The 16830-nt window shown below is 43.0% G+C and overlaps 1 long non-coding RNA gene across 1 annotated transcript; it reads left to right on the top strand.

Annotated features, from left to right (window-relative positions):
- The first annotated feature begins 1264 nt into the window (after window positions 1–1264).
- Window positions 1265–8537, top strand: LOC125088116 (uncharacterized). Its single transcript, XR_007123581.1, has 4 exons — window positions 1265–1730; window positions 3592–3748; window positions 6452–6552; window positions 8507–8537. It is a non-coding gene; the product is annotated as an uncharacterized LOC125088116 (long non-coding RNA).
- Window positions 8538–16830: the final 8293 nt, after the last annotated feature.

The following is a 16830-nucleotide window of genomic DNA, read 5'->3' as shown; positions in this document are numbered from 1 at the left end:
TCCAGGAAGCATACCAGATTATGGTGGTAGGCAGCCTCTGCAATGGCCCCCAAAAGTCCCCACCTCCTCGGATCCATGCTGTCATGGAATCCTCTCCCTTTCAGTATGTGCTGGACCTAGTAACCGGATTCTCATGAACAGAATAAAAATGATGGGACAGTACTTCTGAGCTTAGGTTAAGAAAGACTGCTGCTTCCATCTTCGGTGCTCTTTGGCTCTGAGGAAGCCGGCTGCTAGGCTGTAAACCGCCCTATGAGAGGCACACGTACCAAGGAGCTGAAGTCTCCTGCCAGGGAGGTCTACCAGCAACCGTGTGCGTGGTCTACCCCTCTCAAACCCCAAGATCACTGCTGCCCGTCTGCCGTCTTGTCGCAGTCTGTGAAGGATCCCCAAAATCCGAGGCGCCCAGCAAAGAGGTTCTGGATTCCAACCCACAGAAACTGTAAGACAATAAACATTCGTTGTTTAAAGATGTTCAATTTTAAGGTAACTTGTTAGGCTGCAATATTAAAAATGTGGAGTTGTCCTTCCTAGATCACCCTTCAGCAAGGTTTGTCTCCTGTGACCTTGAGCAAATCACTGCTGTTCTCTGGGTCCATCTCCTCCTCTACCTAAGAGACTCGGTTCGTGGCCAGCGTCCCAAGTCTCTGGTCTGTGAGGATGTGGTCGAGGATGTTACAAGAGGCCTATGTGTTCTGCTATGGCGCAGAGGGAGCCCAGCTAACCCGGCGCATCTCTGTATTTCAAGCTCCACATCTCTGTATGTGCCTCACATTTTTCACTCCTATTATCTGAAGTCTGTTTCTAATTTCTGACAGAACCGCCGTGGCCTATTGTGGGCCTCACTCTGCGTGACATGCCAATTTCATTTTGGAGTCACTGCTATTGTCTTTTGCCCTGCTAATCTCTCTTGTTTTGCAAAAATTCCAATAGAACGCATGAACCCAGAGAGCTGCCCTTGCACCCGATCTTGGCGCTGTGTGGCCCCCACACAGGGGTGGATGATAGACAGACAGCCCGTCTGCCACCCAAGGCATCTTTTCTTGCTTAAAAATTTGCCTTCCAGATTGCAGACACCCTTCCAACTTGAGCAAAGACTGGAACGTACTAAATAAAAGCAGAGCTGAAATTGGACAGAATGTCTCAGCCCCTTCGATTCAGACCTCGCTTGCAGAGGAAAGCGTGGGGAAGCGGAAGGGGCTCGGATGGACGTGCCTGCATGGGGAATGCAGGGGAGGAAGGCTTCCATACCTTTCTCCTACCATTCGAGCCTGAAGCGGGGCCTGTAACCCAGGACCCATCACTTATGTAGGGTGTCCATGGCAACCAGGCAATGGTATGGGACCCCTTCTCACTGGGGAATTCCTTTTATGGCTCATTTCCGAAACCAGCATGGCCAGTACACGAGTCGGCAGTTTCCCAGTTGCTTAGCAACCAGCTCCAATGCTCTAGTCACTAGGAAAAGCAGTCTTTTTTTTTTTTAAAACTGTCATCAGAATCATATGTTACATTCTCTCTACTTTGTCTCTTTAGAATAAAACAATTAGTGTGTGATAAGGACGCAGGAAAGGGCGACCGCTCCCATCATTAATGCCTCCACTGCTCCTGGAGGGCCGTGGCAGGCAGGGAGAGGGAGGAAAATGTTAGCATGCTTTCGGCTGGTAATTAAGCAGCGCGAGCCATCTGCACGTTGAAAGCTCTACATTTTTCACGTCTCGTGGGGGCATCGAGTAAGTAGAGGGCCAGCAATCTGTGCTGCGTTCCCTCCCCCAAACCAGAGCAGCCCAGCCCCACCCACAGGTGTCACTGGGCCACGGCTCCTTGGCTTATGTTGGGGAGGGGGCTCCGAGGGGAGGATTGTTGGGTTTTGGGCAGCAAGCTAAGGATACCATCTAGCTCCGTTGGCTTACGGTTTCCAGAAAGGGGTGATCCCAGGGAACTGTTGGGTAAGGTCTGTAGACATTTCTGGTTGCCGCAACTGCTGGGGGAGGGGGAGGTTACTGAGATGCTGTGGATGATACTGCTGAGGGCTAGAGAGCAGGGGTGTTGCTCGACATCCTACAATGCAAAGGGACAGCCCCCCAAAACAAAGAAGTATCCTGCCCACATACCCATACGCTCAGGCTGAAAAGCCCTGAGTTCGAGCAATCAGAATTCCCATCTGTCTTGTTAAAAACCAGTGCTAGAGCTGACTAGGAAAAATGTTGACAAGGTAAAGGGACTGATCACAGTCTGTTCGACACAATTCCAACCTGAATTTCTGTATGGCCCACAACTCTACCCCTACCAGCAGTGGACTTGGCCAAGGTGTAGAAAAGAGAGTCCTTGGTGGTTAGTGGTAATGGAGATGAGCCTTGAGGTTGTAAAAGAACAGAGATGGAATGGTCTCTCCTTCTAGGGAGGCAACTTTGGTGCCAGGAAGATTTAGTTTCACAGACAGGGTCTACTGCCTACACACCACGGGCATGTAGACACGTTACGTAATCGGAGACCCAGTCTCCCGGGTCCAAATGAGCCAAAATGGAAATTCAAATGGGTGTTGTGAGAATGACAGGTCAGAACACTCAAAATGCCTGCCCCCTAGTAGGCCCTCCCCTTCTCCTTCTTGTCTCGGTCCCGGGACCCTAACTGTCCCCCTCCCTCCAGCTTTGAATCATAGATTTATAGAACAAATATGCTAGTCCTAGAATGACTAAGGTCCTTTTTCTCCAGCAGTGAGCAAAGGACAAAACCACCATTTCTGGAATTTAGGGTGGTAGTCTTAGACTAAATTTAAGCATGAACTACGGAAAACCATACACATGAGAGAGGAGAATCAGTACTACCATTAAGAATATGCCTAGACGGGGGTGCCTGGGTGGCTCAGTGGGTTAAGCCGCTGCCTTCGGCTCAGGTCATGATCTCGGAGTCCTGGGATCGAGCCCCACATCGGGCTTTCTGCTCAGCAGGGAGCCTGCTTCCTCCTCTCTCTCTGCCTGCCTCTCTGCCTACTTGTGATCTCTATCAAATAAATAAAATCTTAAAATATATATATATATATATATATATGTATATGTATATATATATGCTTGGGCTTCCAAGTCCCACCCCCTTCAATTACTGGGTGTGTGATTGGGAGTAGTTACTTAACCTGATTTCTCTTCTATGAAATGGGGTGATTATTATCTCTTGCAGTATTATTTTAAGCATTAAAGATAAGGTATAGACTAGCACCTCTCATGCCACCTAACAGTAGGTAGGCACCTGAGCAGAGGACAATACTTTAAAAAAAAAAAAGACTGGCAGGTGTCGTCCAGCCACGGATGCTGAGGGTGAGGATAAGGGCTGTCTTTAGGAAGATACACGTGGCCTCCCTATTATCTCCAACAATCAGATTTCCCTCAGGAACCTAGGACAGCTCCAGCAGCCACAATGTGATGTAAGCAGCTTTGAAGCCAATTCTATTTTCAGCCTGTGCTACCTCGGGGTGGGGTGGGGGGGTCATGAGTTCCATACATTTAGTAACCTTTTCTTCCTTGAGACTATCTCAGAATACTTCCTAGTTCGAATAAGTGGGTTTGGGTTTGCGTTCACTTTCTCCGTGCCTTTCAGAATTTTCCAGACTGGAGCATATCCCCCGTCAGCCTCCACCCTGGCTTGCTATGGAAGCCCCTCCAGCCCCCCCGACCCCAATCACTTAAAATGCCTTGTGAACTCCGTTATTCCTTTCTTGAAATGCGTCAACCAGAACTGCACATTCTTTGCAAAGGTAAGGTAGTATCTTCTTTTTATTTCTGTTTGTCATTCTTCCTACCAGATTCCAAAAATTGGGAGGCCTTTTGGGCCTGGAGTCTTGGATGCACACTGTCGCCAGGAATCCTGAGGCCTTTTCTAGGGTCACAACAGTTGGTTTATAGAAGCAGCATCTTATCACCTACAGTTTGTACTTGTCCTGTTGGTCATGCTTAGTCCCAGCCAAGTTTTGGCCACTCACCCAGCTTCATCTAATCTCAGCCGGGTTGGCTTCTTGCTGAATACCTAATACAGCCCGGCGATCTCTAAACACTTTTTCACTCCCCCTCCTCGACTGTTGTGTGATCCCACCTGATTTTGCCCAATCAACAGAAGCTTCTTGGGAGTACAGCTCTAAACATGTCACCGCTGTGATTTTTTTTTCCCCGTCCACCTGGGATAATTAAATGATGTTATATTTAGAGGTTGTTTGTTCATCCCTCCCAAGCAGAATTATGGAATCTCACCTAGAAGCCACCATAACTGGGAAAAGCGGCAGAAGGGTGTTTACTGGGCATGCACAAGCCCAGCCACCCCGAAGAATGTAGCACACAGGTGTCTTGTGGGAGCCAGGCACCCCAGAGCAGTGGTGAGTGGCTAAACATGGGACATCTCAAGGTTTACCAGAAGGACCAGAAGCACTCAAAGTATGTAGAGGTCAGGGCAGCAGTAAAGAAAGCATACAGGCAGGCTGGGGAGGGGTCAAGGGGCATCAGTCAGCCGAGGAAAGGGCAGGCAACATGTCTGGGATCCAGGATGACAGATGGGAGATTCAAAACAGGGCACCATTAGAGCCCTGAGACAAGGCAAAATTTTATGAAGGGAGGAACGACACAGCTCCAGGAGCGAGAGCAGTGGGAATTGGCTAAAGTGGGGAGGCCGAGGGACAGCAGCTGAACGCAGATTCTTGTAACAGTAAAACAGCAGGGGAATCAGGGTGGGAGGGGGTTGATGCTGCTTTGGGGGCAAATTTTCTCCCTATTCATGCAACAGTAGGGGTTCCTAAAACATCAGTCGGTCAACTGGCAGGGAACGCTGAAGTGTGCTCTGGGTATCACACACCATATATGGCTACTACGTTCACAGAGCTCCTGCAGAACCGAAGACCGGGCTATGCTCACTAAGTCTGGGATTTCTGCATAGTACAAGTCCCTCTTGGAAATCCATACTGTACATCAGTGTTTTAAAAGCTCTAAAAACCCCTGCGTAGAAACTTGTTTGTTTTTAATTCAATGTTTCTCCAACACAGTTCACAGCAGGATCCTTTAGTTACGTAAAAAAGTATGAATATCCTGTGGACACACCTTGAGAGACATTGTTCTAGAACATTCCTAATCTGGTGTTCCCAGGCCCTTTCCAACCTGGGCCTGCCCATGTTCCCCAACTTGACCTTCCTTTATTTTCCTACATTCCAGCTACACTGAACTCTTCCCTTGCACATGCTTCCTTCTTCATTACGGCAGGTGATTCATCATCTACCCCCAAATGGAAAAAAAGCTAAGCCTCCCTCACTTCACCCCTGCCCCCCATTTCTATATATTCTTTAAGGCCTACCTCAGAAAGGACACTTGATCCATCTCTGCCCCAGCCCCCCTGTTCCTATAAATAATCTGTTCTCTCCTCTGATCCTTTATTTCATACTATCTATTACATTTAGTGCATTTAGCACTTTTAAATTCCTGTAGGGCCGTTTATGCATTTCTTTTTAGAAGACAGAATCCACATCTGATTCTTTTTCATATCTCCACCCTGGAATACAGCACATCTGTAGGACTGTTAAGGGATGCAGAAACAATCCTATGACTCCTAAGGTTGAAATAAACTTCTCAACACGCAGGCCAGAGATGGCCAAAATTCTGGCTGATCTACTGCCAACCCACACTCCCTGTGACGCAGAGACCCATCCATCACCACATGCTTTTTGCCCTGGGGCCCAGACAGCCCCCCAGAATGCTTCTCAACACAGTGCTTTCAACAGTCACAATCACCGGGTTGGGCCTGGCAAAACAGAGAAAAATCTAATTGTCATCCCTGATTTGGACTTTTCCGTGAAGAGAAAAGAGAATTTAGCAAGCCGAATATGGGAGCTGTTAATACTTCAGATCAGGGACTGTCCATAACAGAAAAGAGCAATTAGCAAAACTATTCATTATACTTTCATGTTCATGTCTAGTCTCACGGCTAATTATTTGTATAATTAACATGTTACCAAATGCAAATAATTGATGAGCCTGATTTCTTGGAATGAAATACGAGTCTTGTGAAATGTAAATGACTGTGAATTACCAACAGCTTTCCTTTACTTCGGCTTCCTAATAGGGCAACGCCTGTAAATTAAAGAAACAATGTAAGTGTAATTCTCATTTATGTTTAAAAAAAAAAACCTGACTAAATAAAAACAATACAATGTGTTTAAATGCATAGAAAAAACAGAGGCTTTAATTCTTTACCACGTTCCAGCTGGGTGACTGGGCAAGTCACTTAACCTCCGATTGATTACTCATGTTCCTTGTAAGCCTTAGTTTCTGCCGTTAGGGAAGGTCCTAGGGAACCCATAGTTCACAGGGCTGCTGTGAGAATTAAGGAAGCTAACTAGCTTGTAGAGAGCACACAGTAAATACGAGCCATTGTTTTCACTAGTATACTTAAATTGCCTTTTTTTTTTTTTTTTTTTTTACAGTAAGTGCCTAAGAAACATTGGAGGGAACGGGATACAGATGTCTCTGCTGTCACACCATATACTTGTTCTTGAGAAGCTCCCATGGTCTACAGCATGGACTGGTGGGGACAAAACTGGGTTGGGGCAGACCACACTCAAAGCCCATACAACTTTGTAACCAGAGCACTCGCAAAAACTTTGTCAAAGCTAACAAAAAGGGGGTGCCTGGGTGGCTCAGTCCATTAAGCATCTGTCTTCTGCTCAGGTCATGATCTCTGGTCCTGGGATGGAGCCTGCACTGGCTCCCTGCTCTGCCTGCTTCTCCCCCTACCCACTCTGCTGCTCCCCCACTGCCTGTGCTCGAGCTCGCTCTCTCTCAAATAAAATCTTTTTAAAAAAGTAAAAACTAACAGAATGGGAGCCCCAGTAAACCTCAATGTGCACAAACATCTACACATGGCATCCTGGCCTTGAACTGGGGGCTCCTCGTGGTGCTTTTGAAATAAAAGTCCTGGAGGACATTAGTTCTCTCTCTCTCTTTTTTTTTTTTTTTTGGTTAAGATTTTATTTATTTGAGAGAGACCATGAGAGGGGAGGGTCAGAGGGTCAGAGAGAGAAACAGATTCCCTGCTGAGCAGGGAGCCCCCAATGTGGGGCTCGATCCCAGGACTCCAGGATCATGACCTGAGCTGAAGGCAGATGCTTAACCGACTGAGCCACCCAGGTGTCCCAAGGGCATTAGTTCCTAAGGGGGACCAGTTGCATCACAATTCAATACTGGATTTTTAAGGAGTGCATTTACTAATCTCTCCTGGTTTAAAGGGAAATGTCTTCACAGTTTCATCTGCATCTTCATTTGTCCTGAAAGCTCACCAGGGATTCTTAAAGTCCCTACATCAGTCCTTTTCTGTAGGTAAAGAGGGCAGCTCTGTGTATTCTCAGCTTTTCCTAAAGGCCTTCACAGAATGCAGAATTTCCTCTTGTTAAAGAGGCAGTTACCATGAGAAGGCTTACCTCTGGTTGCTTCAAATATGAAGATACTAGAAAAAAGTTACACAGGAACCAACATGACTTCATGTTATACCAATTCCCTATTTACCTATGGCATGTAAGGTCATTCCCATTTAAGGGACACATGTTGTAGCAAAATAGTGTATACTGAATATCTCCTATCCCTTGCTGTGGTAGGAGCTAAATATAAACCATGTGATTTACTCTGCACATTAGCCTAATGGGGTAGGTGACCTTATCTCTGAGACCCAGGGACATTAACTTGCCTGAGATCACAAGTTTTTAAGTAGCAAAGCCAGGATTCCTAGCTAGTCCAACTGACACCAGAACTTATGCTCTTTGAGACCACACTACCCCCTTAAGAGTGGAGGGAGGCAGGGAAGAAAACAGTCCCCCCATCCCCCACTGCTGACCGGTGCCCTATTCCTAACCACAAGTCACTAACTTTTAATCTTTTTTAAAGATTTATTTGAGGGGCACCTGGGTGGCTCAGTGGGTTAAAGCCTCTGCCTTTGGCTCAGGTCATGATTCCAGGGTCCTGGGATCGAGCCCCACATCAGGCTCTCTGCTCAGCGGGGAGCCTGTTTCCCTTCCTCTCTCTCTGCCTGCCTCTCCGTCTACTTGTGATCTCTGTCTGTCAAATTAAAAATATATATATATTTGAGAGCAAGCAGTGAGGAGGGACAGAGGGAGATGGAACAGATGCCCTGCTGACTGCAGAGCCCGATGTGGGGCTCAGATCCCACTCTGAGATCTTTTTTTTAATATTTTATTTATTTATCTGACAGAGACACAGCAAGAGAGGGAACGTAAGCAGGGGCAGAGAGAGAGGAAAAGAGGGCTTTTCAATGAGCAGGGAGCCCCATGTGGGGCTCGATCCCAGGACCCTGCGATCATGACCTGAGCTGAAGGCAGATGCTTAACGCCTGAGCCACCCAAGCGCCCCAACATTCTGAGATCTTGACCGGAGCCAAAATCAAGAGTCAGATGCTCAAATGACCGAGCCTCTCAGGTGCCCCTAATCTGATTTTTACTTTTGTTGTTGTTGTTGTTGTTTTTTAAAAGATTTGAGAGAGCAAGAGAGAACACAAGCAGGGGGAGTGGGAGAGGGAGAAGCAGACTCCCAGCTGAGCAGGGAACCCCACGCAAAGCTCGATCCGAGGACCCCAGGAACAAGACCTAAGCTGAATGCAGATGCAAATGCTGACTGAGCCATCCAGGTACCCCTTTAATCTCATTTTTAAAAAAGATTTTCTTTTTTTAAGTAATCTGCACCCACTGTGGGGCTCAAACCTACAACCCTGAGATCAAGAGTTGCATGAGCCAGCCAGGCGCCCACATTTAATCTCATTTAATACTCACAACAACCTTGCTACTTAGGTATTTGTTCCACAACTTTTATAATGAGGAAAGTGAAGCTCAGAGGAGTTAGAATTGTCTGGTAGTGGAGCCAGGATTCAGACCTACACCAGCTGTTTCCTAAACTGGAGTCTTTCTCCCTTCTTCCTATTTATGTTTATGTCTTCATATGTAAAGACACCATTTCCTGAACATCCTGGTGAGTCTGCTAGTTTTCAAAAAGCTACGTGAGCTGGACATCCCCATTCCCTCATGTGGCAAATTTCACTGTGTAAGCATGTACGTTCATACAACTGGCAATTCTCAGGGGTAGAGCTTATCAAGCATGTTTCATACCAAAGCCATAGAGTCACAGCCTCTTTTTCAGTTTCTGAATATTTTCTCTTTGCTATTTAAGTTTGCCTTTTAAACCTCTCAGAAAAGAATTCATAGCTAGAAAAATGCTACCTACTTAGAATCCAAAAGAAGGAATTTATCAGGTGGAATATAATTTATTGATTCTGTTAATGTATTTTTCCCTCCAGTTTACTTTCAAAGTGACAGTGCATTTGATTTTTACCAAGTTATAAAATTTTGTTTCAATAATGTATTTCATGTGGAAGTGTTATCTACTGATCAGACTAAACGAAATTAGAAAAATGATGTGTGAGGAAAGAGTTTAAAGAAATAAAAACCATAAAAAACCCCAAATAGATATTCTAGAGCTGAAAAATACAATGACTGAAGAATTCAACAGACATCCTTAAATGCAGACTCAGCAATGCAAAAGAAAACCAGTGACTTAGAACAAAGAAAATTTGGTATTATCCAGTCAGAGGAGCAAAAAGAAAGGGAAAAAGAATGAAGAAAACCTACAGGAATGGTGGGACACAAAAGAAGTAATATGCACATTATGGGAATGCCAGGAAGAGAAGAGAAAGAAAAAGGGGCGAAGTGTATTGGCTAAATAATGGCTAAATACTTCCCAAATCTGGAGAGAGAAATGGACTTCAAGATTCATGATGGCCAAAGAACCCAAAGTAGGTTGAGCCTGAGCACCAAGATACATTGAATTGTCAAGAGGCAAAAACAGAGAAAGAGAAAAGCAGCAAGAGAAAAGAAAGGTGATATGCAAGTGTATCACCATTAAGTCTCTTGGCAGATTTCTCAACAGAAACATTTTAGGCCAGAGGAAAATGGGGTGGTATATTCAAAATATTGAAAGGAAAAAAACGTGTCAACCAAGAATTCTATAACCGGCAACAGTGTCCTTTGGAAATAAAGGAGAGAGAAAGACTTTCTCAGAAAAACAAAAGCTGAGGGAGTTCATAATCACTAGAACAGCCTGACAAGAAATGCTAAAGGGAGTTCTTTGAGTGGAAGTAAAAGGATGCCAATTAACATTATAAAAACAAGGTAGTTTAAACTCACTGGTAATGGTAAATATATATATATATATATATATATATATATATATATATATATATAGTCAAAGTTAAATTCTATAATTGATAATGGTGTGTGATTAGCTTGAAACTCTGGTTTAAAAGTTAAAAAAACAGGGACGCCTGGGTGGCTCAGTGGGTTAAGCCGCTGCCTTTGGCTCAGGTCATGATCTCAGGGTCCTGGGATCGAGTCCCACATCCGGCTCTCTGCTCAGCAGGGAGCCTGCTTCCCTCTCTCTCTCTCTCTCTCTCTCTGCCTGCCTCTGTCTACTGTGATCTCTCTCTGTCAAATAAATAAATAAAATCTTTAAAAGTTAAAAAACAAATGTACTAAAAATAACCATAACTACAATAATCTGTTACTGTACTGTTAATACACAGTATTAAAAAATATGTGAATTGTAACATCAACAAACTGAAATGTGAGGAGGAGAAGTGAAAGTATAAAGTTTAGGCATGCTATTGAAATTATCACTTTAAAATAGGATGTTATAATTTCAAGATTTTTTTTTTAAAGATTTTATTTTTTTATTTGACAGATGGAGATCACAGAGAAGCAGGCAGAGAGAGAGAGGAGGAAGCAGGATCCCTGCTGAGCAGAGAGCCTGATGCGGGGCTCGATCCCAGGACCCTGGGATCATGACCTGAGCCAAAGACAGAGGCTTTAACCCACTGAGCCACCCAGGCACCCCTAATTTCAAGATATTTTATGTAAGCCTCAAGGTAACAAAAGAAAAACCAGTAGAAACTATACAAAAGAGCATGATGAAAGAGGTCAAAACTTACTGATACAGAAAGGCATCAAAACATACAAAAAAGACAATGTATGTGAAACAAACAATAGAGCTATAAAACCAGGAAACAACAAATTGGTAATAAGTCCTGACCTGTCAGTAATTACTTTAAATGTAAATAGATTAAATTCTCCAACCAAAAAATATAGAATTGCTGAATGGATTAAAAAACAACAACAAGGGGCACCTGGGTGGCTCAGTGGGTTAAGCCTCTGCCTTCAGCTCAGGTCATGGTCTCAGGGTCCTGGGATCGAGCCCAGCATCAGGCTCTCTGCTTAGCAGAGAGCCTGCTTCCCTCCTCTCTCTCTGCCTGCCTCTCTGCCTACTTGTGATCTCTCTCTGCCAGTCTCAAATAAATAAATAAATAAAATAATTAAAAAAAAACCAAAAAACAAAAAACAACAACAAGATCTAATGAAAGCTGGGGCGCCTGGGTGGCTCAGTGGGTTAAGCCGCTGCCTTCAGCTCAGGTCATGATCCCAGGTCCTGGGTTCAAGCCCCACATCGGGCTTTCTGCTCAGCAGGGAGCCTGCTTCCTCCTCTCTCTCTGCCTGCCTCTCTGCCTACTTGTGATTTCTCTCTGTCAAATAAATAAATAAAATCTTTAAAAAAAAAAAAAAAAAAGATCTAATGAAAGCTGCCCACAAGACTCACTTTGACCTTAAAGATACACACAGACTAAGAGTGAAGGATGGAAAAAGATACTTCCAACAAATGGTAACCCAGAAAACGTCAGACTTTAAAAATGGTAAAAAGAGACAAGGTCCTTATATAATGATAAATTTATCAAGATGATGTAACAATTGGGGATGCCTGGGTGGCTCAGTTGGTTGAGCGGCTGCCTTCAGCTCAGGTTATGATCCCAGAGTCCCACATCGGGCTCCTGGCTCGGCAGGGAGCCTGCTTCGCCCTCTGCCTCTGCCTGCCACTCTGTCTGCCTGTGCTCGCTCTCCCTCTCTCTCTCTAATAAATAAATAAATAAAATCTTAAAAAAAAACATTAAAAAGATGATGTAACAACTGTACATCTTTATGCAGTCAACACCAGAGTACCTATGTGTATAAACCAAAATCTCACAGAGCTAGAAAGAGAAATAAACAGCAATACAAGAATAGCTAGGGACTTCAGCATTTCATGCTTAACAATGGAGCTACCACACAGAGAATAAGGGAACAGCATATTTGAACACCAAAGCCCAAATGGACCTAACAAAAAAATATACAGACTGTTAATATCTGTGCATTAGCAGAATATACATTCTTCATGGTTAGGCCAGAAGCATTTTCTACAATAGACCCTATGTTAAGCCACAAAACCAGTCTTAGCATATTCAGTAAGACTGAAATCATACCAACTATCTTCTCTGACCATATGGTGTACTATTAGAAATCAGTAACAGGAGAAAAACCGGAAAACTTAAATACATGGAAGCTGACACTCTCCTGAGCAACCAGTGGATCAAAGAAATTAAAAGGAAAAAGAATCTTGAGACAAATGAAGATGGAAACACAACCAAAACGTACAGGATATAGCAAAAGCAGTTCTAAGAGGGAATTTCACAGCAGTAAACACCTACATAAAGAAACAAGAAAGAGGGGTGCCTGGGTGGCTCAGTGGGTTAAAGCCTCTGCCTTCAGCTCAGGTCATGATCTCAGGGTCCTGAGATCAAGTCCCCCATCGGGCTCTCTGCTTGACAGGGAGCCTGCTTCCTCCTTTCTCTCTCTGCCTGCCTCTCTGCCTACTTATGATCTCTCTCTCTGTCAAATAAATAAATAAAATCTTAAAAAAAAAAAAAAAAAACAAGAAAGAGTTCAACCTAACTATGCCTTTAGGAACTACAAAAAGAAGAACAGGGGTCTCTGGGTGGGCCAGTTGATTAAGTGTCTGACTCTTGATTTTGACTCAGGTCATGATTTCAGGGTCAAGAGATCCAGCCCCATACCAGGCTCCACACTCAGCACAGAGTCAGCTTTTCCCTCTCCCTATCCCACTTGCCCTTATGTTCTCTCTCAAAATCTTAAAAAAAAAAAAAATTTTTTTTGAATGATCCTAAAGACTCCACCAAAACTATTTTAATAAATGAATTCTGCAAACTTACAAGATAAAAATCAACATACAGAAATCCATTGTTACTTCTATACAGCAATAATGAAGTAACAGAAAAAGAAATAAAATATTCCAATTTACAATTACACCAAAAAGAATACCTAGGAATAAACTTAACCAAGGTGGTGAAAGACCTGTACTCTGAAAAGCATAAAACACTGATGAAAGAAACTGAAAATAACACAAACAAATGGAAAGACATACCATGCTCATGGATTAAGAAATAATATTGTTTAAAATGTCCAGACTATCCAAAGCAAGCTACAGATTAAATGTAAGCCCTATCAAAATATCAATAGTATTTTTCACGGAACTAGAACAAATAATCCTAAAACTTGTACGGAACCACAGATAACCCTGGAATAGCCAAAAAACAATCTTAAGAAGAACAAAGCTAGAGATATCATAATCCCAGATATCAAAATATACTACACATACCTATGAAAGAATATGGTATTGGTGCCCCTGGGTGGCTTAGTTAAGTGCCTGACTCTTCATTTTGGCTCAGGTCATGACCTCAGGGTCATGAGATCTCAGGGTTGGCCCTGATCTCTGGGTTGTGGGATTGAGCCCTGCCATCGGGCTTCATGCTTGGCATGGAGTCTGCTTGAGATTCTCTCTCCCTCTCCCCCAACTTGTGCACTCTGTACATGAATAAATAAAATCTTTACTAAAAAGCCAAGTATGGCAGTGGCACAGAAACAGGTCAAAGGAACAGAACAGAGAGCCCAGAGATATGCCTGTGTTTGTATGGTCACTCTATTACAAAGAGGCAAGAATATACAATGGGGGAAAACAGCCTCTTCAATAAATGATGATAGAAAAAACTGTACAGCTGCATGCATAAGAGTTAAAACTGGACACTTTCTTACACATTACCCAAAAATAAACTCAAAATGGATTAAAGACCTAAATGTGAGACCTGAAACTGTAAAAGTCCTAGAAGAAAACATAAGCAGTAATTTCTTTGACATCAGCCTTAGCAACATTCTCCCAGATATGTCTCCTAGGACAAAGAAAAGCAAAAATAAACTATTGGAACTATATCAAAATAAAAAGCTTTTGTACAGTGAAGAAAACCATTAGCAAAACAAAGACAACCTTCTGAATGGTAGAAGATATTTGCAAATGATGGATCCAAAACAGGGTTACTATCCAAAATTAAAGAACACCCTACAACACACACACATACACACACACACACACACAAAGAAAAGAAAAGAAAAAAATCCAAATAATCAATTTAAAAAATGGGCAGAGGATCTAAATAGATATTTTCCCAAAAACAACATGCAGAGGGCCAACAGACATGTGAAAAGATGCTCAACATCACTAGCCACGAGGGAAATGCAAATTGAACCCACAAGGAGCTATCCCCTTACAGCCCTCAGAATGGCTAATGTCAAAGACAAGTTAACAAGTGTTGGAGAGGATGTAGAAAAAAAGGAACCCTTATGCACTGTTAGTGGGAATGTAACTGGTGTAGCCACTGTGGAAAACAGTATGGAGGTTTCTAAAAAAGAATTAAAAACAGAAATATCAGATGAACCAGTAATTACACCAGTGGTTATCTACCCCCCAAAACAAAAACACCAATTCAAAAAGATACACCCCTCCTATGTCCATCACAGCATTATTTACAACAGCCGAGATACACAGGCAACCCAAGTGTCCATCAAGAGATGAATGGAGTATTACTCAGCCATATAAAAGAATGAAGTCTTGCCATTTGTTAACAATATGGATGGACCTGGAGGGTATTATGCTAAGTGAAATAAGTAAGACAAAGACAAATAACATTTCACTTATATGTGGAATCTGAAAAAGCAAACAAGCAAACAGAAAACAGACCCATTATAAGAGAGAATAAAGTGGTGGCTGCCAGAGGGAAGGGGATGGGAGATGGGCAAAATGAGTCAAAGGGAATTGGAGATGCAGGCTTCCAGTTATTGAATAAATACCTCACCAGGGTGAAAGGTAGCAGAGGGAATATAGTCAGTGGTATTGGCAACAGCACTGTATAGTGACAGATGGTAGCTATACTTGTGAGCTTAGCAAAATGTACAGAGCTGTCAAGTCACTATGTTGTACACCTGAAACCATTTAACACTGTGTCAACTGTACTTCAATTTAAAAAAAAAATGTTATACTGGGGCACCTGGGTGGCTCAGTGGGTTAAGCCTCTGCCTTTGGCTCAGGTTGTGATCTCAGGGTTCTGGGATTGAGCCCCGCATCGGGCTCTCTGCTCAGCAGGGAGCCTATACTACCCCCCACCTACCTCTCTGCCTACTTGTGATCTCTGTCAAATAAAAATCTTTAAAATTAAAAAAAAAGTCATTATTGATATAAGATTTGAATGGATACCTTCCAAAGGACAGCTAAAGTTGTGAGCACTGATGACATAAAACTTTGGCAAGAATTTGGAGCAACTGGAACACTCATACTTGTTGAAAGAAGCATAAAATTGTAAGACCATCCTGGAAAACAGCCTGTAGTTTCCCACAAATTTGAACTTACACCTATCCTCTGATTTTAAGCATTCCACACCTAGGTATTTACCCAAGAGAAAGGAAACTATAGGTCCATAAAAAGGCTTGAACAATAACATTCATAGCAGCTTTATCCAAATAGAAAACTAACGAGTACAAATATGCATCAATTGGACAATAGACTTTTTTTTTTTAAGATTTTATTTGAGAGGGTGGGTGAGTAAGCAAGCATGAACAGGGGAGGAGCAGAGGAAGAGGAAAAGGGAGAATGACTCCCCACTAAGTGAAGAGATCGATACAGGGCTCGATCCCAGGATACCAAGATTATGTATGACCTGAGCTGAAGTCAGAAGCGTAACCAGCTGAGCCACCCAGGCACCCCTGGACAATGGATTTTTAGAACTTGGGTATATTCGTGCAATAGGAGAATACTCAGCAATAAAATGGAACTACTGATGATATGCAAAAACATGGATGAGTCTTTTAGACATTATACTGGGCACAATAAGCCTGATACAAGAGTACACACCGTCTGGTTCTATTTATACGAAACTCTAGAGCAGGCACAAGTAATCAATGGTGGGAAAAAAAAACAAAACACCCAGAAAGTAGTAGCCTGAAAGGTGTAGGATGGACTGAGAAGCGCAATGGAACGTCCAAGGTGACAGAAATATTACAGAAATATTCTAGATCTTATCGAAGTAGGTATTTGTCAAATTCACAGAATTGTGTACTTATAAGATCTGTGCATTTCATTTTATGTAAATTTGACCTTACAAGACAAACAATTTTGAACTCTAGTAGATTTGCTTTTCACAGTGGTATAGGTGAGCAATTCTGAACATTTTTTCTGTTTATTGCAAATGAGTAAAAATATTCAGGATAATGAGATCCAGGCTTCTCACTATAAAGAACAGTTAGTATGGAAAGGATGTGGGGAAAAAAAATACCTCTCAGATACAGAGAACACATTGGTGGTTGCAGAGGCAGCAGGGTTGAGGTGAAAGGGGCCAACAGGTTATAAGACAGAAGTTCTAAGTTATTCCAGGTGTAAGTCAGTGCTGGGGATGTGATGTACAGCATGGTGACTATAGTTAAAACTGTACTGTATATTTGAAAGTTGCTAAGAGATCTTAAAAGTTACAAGAAAAAACACCTTGTAACTATGTGGTGATGGAAGTTAACCACATTCACTGCAGTAATCATTTCTTGAAATA

Source organism: Lutra lutra, chromosome 16 (assembly GCF_902655055.1).
Source record: "Lutra lutra chromosome 16, mLutLut1.2, whole genome shotgun sequence".
Classification (NCBI taxonomy): Eukaryota; Metazoa; Chordata; class Mammalia; order Carnivora; family Mustelidae; genus Lutra; species Lutra lutra.
Note: the sequence above shows the minus strand (reverse complement) of the source record. Positions and strands in the feature narration are given on the sequence as shown.